Below are 7,468 nucleotides of genomic sequence, written 5' to 3'. Positions count from 1 at the left end.
TGGCTGCCGCGCAGGCCGCCGGCAATGCGCGGGCGGCGCCGAGGAGGAAGGCGCCGTCGAACAAACGGCCGTACATCGCCGCCGCCTCCGTCGCGCCGCCGAAGAAACCGAAGGCGCCCACCTCCCGCCGGCCGCAGCCTCCACCGCCTCCTTCACCGACGAACCAGACGCCGCCAGCGCCTCTGTCCGGCAACCCCGCGGGCGCACATACGGTGCATGATGAAATGCCCGAGAGGTAAAAAAACACTACTTTTCATCCAAATTTTAGTTTAGATGCATACATAGCTGGAGAATAATGAATTTCATTGCAATGTAGAGTCGATGATGATGACACATTCATGGAGACAATGAATGTTGGATCTTCGTTTATGCATGATGAGACCGTTGAGGGATATGAGGAATATGAGGATGCAGATGAGGAAGGAGAAGGGTTGATCGAACCTCGCCATCCCGGTCGGTCGGTGAACTACACCATAGCGGAGGACAAGTTGCTTTGCAAGACGTGGTTGACAATTGAAATGGATCCAACAACCGGTACCGATCAAAAAAGAGAAACATATTAGGTGAGGATGACGGAGTACTTCAACACACACAACACAAGTGGGAACGAGCGAACCATGCGCTCACTTCGGTCCCGTTGGTCCGGCATCAACATCGATTGCCAAAAATGGGCGGGCGTGCAAGCCAACGTCGATGTTCTTAATCCAAGTGTGGCACAAATGAGAATGATAGGGTAAGCCATTCTACTACTATGTTGACCATATGGCTCATATGTGAAGAATACGGTTGTAGTTCATATAGCTCATCTATTCTCTTTTGCTTGCTTTGTAGAATTGTATGGCTCAAGGATTGTTTAGGGATGTGGGAAAGAAGAACAAGAAAGGCAACAAGATTCTTGGCAAGCCATTCACGTTGCATCATTGCTACGAAGTTCTAGGGAATGAAGAGAAGTGGAAGACCCGCGGCAAGTTGGATGCGGCAACTATGGCGGCCAATGCTACCGGTGATGCAACAATCATCGATGATGATGATTCAAGTGACGAAGGCAAGAAGAGAAGCTCCACTCCTCACTCGGTCAACAATGGGCGGAGGAATGTGCTTGGTAGGAAGACCGTTAAAGATATGAAGGGAAAGAAGGCCGGAGATGATGACATTGCAATGGCTATGGAAAGGATTGCAAATGCACGGTTGCAAGCAAATGAAGATAGGAAGATGGCAAGAAACTTGGAGAAAGAGGCTATGGATGCTATTGAAGCTCGGAGAGCCGCTTTGGAGGAGAGGATTGCCGCCAACGAGGAGAGGAAGTTGGCTTTGGAGGAGAAGAGGCAAGCCACCGAGGAGCATCTACGCCTAGCGGAGGAGGAGAGGAAGCTTTTCTTCATGGATACTTCCCAAATGGATGAGAGGCAAAAGGAGTACATCAACCTTGCTCGCGACAAAGTGCTGGCCAAGATGAGATTGTTGATGGCCAACATGAACACACCCACGGCCGACATGTTTGGAGGAGGCATGCCGACGTTTGGAGGAGGCATGGGAGGCATGACCTGCATGGGAGGCATGGCCGGCATGGGAAGCATGCCCATGCCCGCCATGGGAGGCATGGCCGGCATGGGAGGCTATGGAGCCATGGCCGGCATGGGAGGACCAAGCTATGGAGGAGTGTTTGGAGGGACTATGGGAGGCTCGGTGAGTGGTGTGTATGGGACTATGGGAGCACCACCGGGAGGCTTCATGTCTTCCATGAATGCTACTATTCCCCCTTCAACCCAAGATGACGAGGAAGAAGAAGAAGGTGTTGACTTGGAAAATGCGCAAGTGTGATATGCATTTGTCATATGCAAATTGTGTGTTCCACTTTGTCCATTTGAACCATATGTCGTGTGTCGTTGTTGAACTATGTCATTTTGTGTGCCGTTCTTGAACTATGTGATGTGTGTTGCACTTTGTGTCCATTTATTCATGATTTATATGTGAGTGTTTGATCTTGTGAGATGCATAGTAGTGTAGAAAGCCGTTTTCCGCGCCCGCGCGGTGTATTTTGGCGCCCGGCGGAGGACCATTTTTACCGCTCGCGCAGGCGCTGCATTTTTGCGCATCCGGCTTGGGAAAACATGCGTTTACCGCGCCACGAATAGGAGGTATAGGGCACCCTCTTTTAGCGCGCCTGTTGGACTGGGCCAAGCGGCCCAAGCCCAACGAAAACGTGGCCGGTCGACGGTCGTCACTCTCGCTTGGTTTCCCCTCCAGGAGAATCCCCAAACCCTGCTGCACTGAATAGTTTTATTATTCCTCCAATATACATACACCAGGGGATATAGGAGGTAACACTGTCTTCCCCTCTCTCCATCTCCACCGCTGCCCCAACACCACCACCTCCACTCCACTGCCCGTGCCCCACATGTGTGAAAGGCAGAGGGGGCGGCGTCTCTTCCTCTGGCATCTGCAGCCTGTATGTCATCGGCTCCGACCTGGCCGCATGGTGCGCACACGAGGAGATTGCCAGCAGCCCGAGCTGCAGCCGGGAGCGAGGCATGGGCGGAGGACCTTGCTGCGTCCGGGGCACGGGAATCAAGCAGCAAGCCGGAGACCGCCGGTGATCATAGAGGCGCTGGTTAAGAGAGGTGCACCGCATACAGCTTTTTCTTTGTAAGCTACTCAATTTTCCATCTCTGTAAAGCTACCCAATGCTTAATTTAGGTTTGCTCCATCTCTAACTAGGCTGATTTAGCATGGAACCAAAGTTTCTTGGAGAGAGCTAAGGACAAAATACCTGCACTAAACTGTCGTTCCTGATAATAATCATTTCATATGAGATGGCCATGTATAGAGTGCTGCTAGGTTTTGGTTGGATGTAGACTGGCGTTATCAATCCATGTCCGTGTGTGATTAACAATTTTTAGGGTTCAGGGCCTGTTATATTAAACGAGAGTAGATTTTCGTTTGTTGTAGCCTCCTATCTAAAGCTTAACAACATTCCTTCCATTCTTTTTCAAAATTATATAGAAAGTTTATTGTTCTTGATAAATTTTAATAAGTTTATTGACCCTCTTTGACAAGGTATCTTTTTCCCCGAATGTTAAATTTATTTTTTGTATGTTTCTCCCTATTAGTTATTTTAACTATTGTCTGAAAATGTCTATTATATTTTAAATTGTTGATAGTACTTAATACATTAAGCCCTGAAATGGATCTAGGAGTTACCACTCTTAAGTAATAAAATAATTATGTACTGTCTTTCCTAATACCATGAAAGAAAGCATACGATTCAAACACTTGGGTAGTTATCCTACAATCTCCTAAAAAACTTGCAGCCACTTAGGTTTAAGGAAGCATATTGTTTAGTGCTCTATGTAAAGCTGAATTCCAAGAAATATCTCGGTTACGTAGATTTTATACCATCCATGGATATTTGCGTTCAAAGTAATACCAATATTAGTGTTACCTCGATGTTGTACTCACATCAAAGAAACAACATGCAAACCATAGAAAATACAGTTAGAAATATCAAACTGGAATAGGTACATAACAGACTGGTTATCAGCTACTTATAAATGGAAGCATGTTGTTGTAGATGAAATGATGGAATAGCACATGCTCAGAATTATTTTCCTGGCACGTTTCTCCCCCTTCCCTATGTATTTATGTGACATCCCGCTACTTCTCTTTCTAGGGGCATTGGTTAGTAATTAAGGAGTTTTAATTACTGAGGGAGTTAAGGCACATTCCAATGGATAACAAACCCCTTTTGACTGAAACACCTATTCAGAATAACCTAGCAAAACTGCGGTCACTACTAAACTTCATTCTGCCTGATATATATTCTTATCCCATCAGTAATTGAAGTCGTGGTATGATCTGTTATGCTAACACATGCATCACTTGGTAGACGCTAGGGTTCTACCAGGTCTAGGGCGGAGGTTGTATGGGTGGAAGGGAAGATGGCGAGGCTGGAGGCGCGGACGTCGGCGACTCGGCGCCGTGGCCGCGCGTGAGGAGGAAGGCGGCGGTGCGCTGGAGGCGGCGGCTAGGGTTTAGGGATCCCGTCTCCTGAGGGAGACGGCAAAAATATGTTTATTGCTTGTCATAAAACGAAGGGGTACATGTGTTTATATAATAGGCTAGCTACTCGAAACCCTAGATAACTTGGGCTAAGCCCTTAATTCGGTCCACTATTGGGCCTCTTCCGTGCATACTGGAGCCCAACCATAACATCACTACCCGCCCTCTACTCTATGTAATATCCGCGCTTGCTATTATTGGGACTGTTAGCTAATTTTAGAGCATGTCAAGGGTATTGCCGATTCATTAAGAAAATAGACAAATGGCTCATAACATTGTTGGGACTGTTAGCTATTTCCCTGCATTATTGAAATGTTTCTTTAAAAAAACACTTTGTTTGGTCTCAATTTTTTCAGTTTCATTTCTTTGGGAAATTCTTGGAGTTGTGGTTCTTATATATTAGTTCAGGAATTCAACACCCGACATTTTGCAATATCTAATGGTGAGTATGGTTTCTTCAATGTGATATCCCATCCCTGAGTGCTTTAATATCAACTTTACTCACTCTTTGTAGAGAGGAGTATCTTCTTCAGTGTGTAGAAATTGATCAGGAAATACATTTCTTGAATCATGGACATTAACATTAACTGTGGACAGACGGATCAACGGAGGCATCTACATCGAGCTATCAAGGTCTGCTCCATCTCGAATTATCGATGCCTTGTATTTCTTGATTTCTTATGTATGAACATAAGGACCAGGTCGTCATACATCAACACATTTGTTGATTTATCAGATCTCTTCTATATTTCTTGCTCCAGCTCACACTGTCTTTGTTGACTTATCGGATTTTGTGTCAGGAAGTGCAAAAAATGCAGAGGGAGGCTGGAAGGGGAAGGGAGCAGCGAAGAGGATAGATAATTTACTTTTCTAAAAAAATTCAATTGTGTCCATCGGTGAGACAGTGACTAGCGACGGTGATGGAGGAAAGCTTGTTGATCACGCCACTCGAACCAGGATAAGGTTCATATTTTCCGGACAAGTCTGTGAGTGCAGTTTATATTATTTTTCGGCATCTATTCACGAAATTTAGGGCTTTCCTTACCTTTATATTACTAGAGAGAAACGGAGAATGTGTAGATGGAGTATTTGTTCGGAGTCAAGGTAGGAGATAGAACAACTGATGTGTAGGACTCACATACATAGTATACATAAAATGCAGGCTAAAAAGAGATCTACCTGTTTACCAAGGATTTGTTTGTAAGTGCTGGAGCTGACAAATAGGTATACTATATAAATAATATATGTTCAAAGTTTAGTCGATAAATAAATAATATTATACCCTATATAAAGGGTGGACGGATTCACGTTCTTGGGCTGTTCGGGACACTGTTGATGGCGATTTTTTACCAATTGGTGGTTTCTGTTTGCCTCTCTCCAGTCAAAAGCGCTGGCTTTTGTGAACTGCCCACCTCCAGAAAATTCTGCCCATACATGTTGCCATAGAACATAGGAGAAGATCTCACCGCCTTGAGAGGAACCAAAATTTGTCCCCTCTACCTTCGATTAGGCCTTCCCTGATCCATTCCTCTCTTCCTCTCTCATGTTGGCATCCTGCACCTCGGTGCACGTCTCCGACGAGAAGCACACGGTGGGCGGCCGGCCGAGCGGAGCCAAGCTGCTGCAGGTGATGGGCCGCTCCATCACTCTCCGTTGCCCTAGGATTCTTTCTCCATGGCCGTTGTACAACCTCCCAAGGCGGCCATCGGCGCGGCTGGAGGCGCGGTGGAGGAGCTCGGCGCCCTCCTCTCCCTCAGGCGGCTGACGGCGAGGAGGATTCGGCGGAGCAGGACGGCAACCACAGGGAGGTGCAGGCGCCGGCCAGGGACGGACACCTCGTGGCGGTGGTGGCGCGGGCCGGTGGCGGTGACCTTGGGGCGGAGCAGGCGCAAGCCGGGGACGGCGACCTTGCTGTCCTGCGGGTGGAGGTGCGATCGGCTGGCTCAGCTGGTCTGGCGATGCCATCCATGCCATCACGTTGGCACACATCATCCACCGAAATTACTACAGGCTCGGCGATCTCGGGAGCGGCGTCCGTCTCGGTCGCCGGAAGGCACGCAACCTGCACTGGAATCTCTACGTCTTCTGCTCTGTAGCCTTCCTGGAGATGAGATGGACACCTCCGGGTTCCAGCAACACTACCCAATTTTCAGCCATGTGTGTCCTGTATTGCAATCCGTGGTATATTAATCAAATAAATTTTTCAGCAATATAAACTGATCCTTCTTTTTGGTTACCTCAGGTTCTGAGTAGCGGAAAGAACAAGGCCAACAACGATATGATTACCCTGGTGGATTCAAGATCAACTGGAGTGAAGAATTAAGATGCAATAATTATGTTGGTTACATGACATATATGCCTCCCGACACAAGAGGTTCCAGGTCTAATGGCATTAAAGAGTGCCTTCAGGTTAGTTAGATTTTTCAAGTTTGGCCTTTTGCACTTTATGATCAGACATCTACGTTGTTTAATTGTAGTTTCATCTACTGCTTCGGTGGAAACATGAAAATAAGCAGTGGTAAATAATTGTTAGATCGTACTGAAAGGCTAGGGATATGATTTTGTCACTTTCTGAAAATTGTTGCAATCCTTTAGGAGATGCACCCAACTGCTCTTTGGTTGGTCAGTTTGTCTTTGCAGGCCATCATATTTGTACAGACCTATCATTTTTATCTATACATATCCATGTGTCGATATCTTTTGTATGCGAAATTCTGCACTACCCTTTTGGCTATGATTCACTCTTCGATTTGCTCCTACGTGAGCAAAATTGTAAGTCAAAAATGTATTGTGTTGTCATATAGTTGTTCAGTTCATAATGGATACGCAAATTCATAATTATGAACTTTTCCTTGATTCTAATACTAATATAGCATATTCACTTCCATAATAAGATGATTCTACAAAAGTTAAAGCTTTCGGAAAGCCTTTTGTGATATCGCAATGCCACAACTTGGAAAGGCATGTATTTTGGAATCAAATAGTTGTGTCTACAATTTTTATATAAAAATAAATCTTGCACTCTTTGGTTGCAGTATGTAGGATAACCCATGGGAAAGTTGCGGTAGAGCACGTGCGCAGTGCGCACGCTTATCCGGGACGTCCGTTCCGTTTGGGATACGAGAGGGCCAGAGGGGGGCCCCATGTGCGCAGGCGGTTAGCAGCTTCGTCTCCATTAGTTCGGCTATCTCTTATACATCACTGCTCATTTGTATTCCTTATGGTCCTTACACACTTGGTTATGGAAGTGACATGGCATCTGGAAGGTTTGATTTTAGTATGATGATGGTTCGGCTATCACTATCCAAGTTGTGATCCCAGGTATGTTTACACACATGGTTACATTATGAACTGGATTAGTTACTTCAGAAAATAGCTATGTATATGAAATGTTACACGTACCTAATGG

At 46.0% G+C, this 7,468-nt stretch overlaps 1 long non-coding RNA gene across 2 annotated transcripts; it reads left to right on the top strand.

The window, feature by feature from the left end:
• Positions 1 to 2,487: 2,487 nt before the first annotated feature.
• LOC124695369 lies at positions 2,488 to 7,193 on the top strand. Of its 2 annotated transcripts, XR_007000563.1 has the most exons (5): positions 2,488 to 2,621; positions 4,657 to 4,692; positions 4,860 to 5,045; positions 6,302 to 6,468; positions 7,095 to 7,193. It is a non-coding gene; the product is annotated as an uncharacterized LOC124695369 (long non-coding RNA). The 2 variants fall into 2 exon arrangements; XR_007000562.1 differs by lacking the exons at positions 6,302 to 6,468; positions 7,095 to 7,193 and having other exon boundaries at positions 4,860 to 5,635.
• Positions 7,194 to 7,468: the final 275 nt, after the last annotated feature.

This window comes from Lolium rigidum, chromosome 3 (genome assembly GCF_022539505.1).
Source record: "Lolium rigidum isolate FL_2022 chromosome 3, APGP_CSIRO_Lrig_0.1, whole genome shotgun sequence".
Classification (NCBI taxonomy): Eukaryota; Viridiplantae; Streptophyta; class Magnoliopsida; order Poales; family Poaceae; genus Lolium; species Lolium rigidum.
The sequence above is the reverse complement of the archived record's forward strand: the minus strand, read 5'-3'. Positions and strand labels throughout refer to the sequence as shown.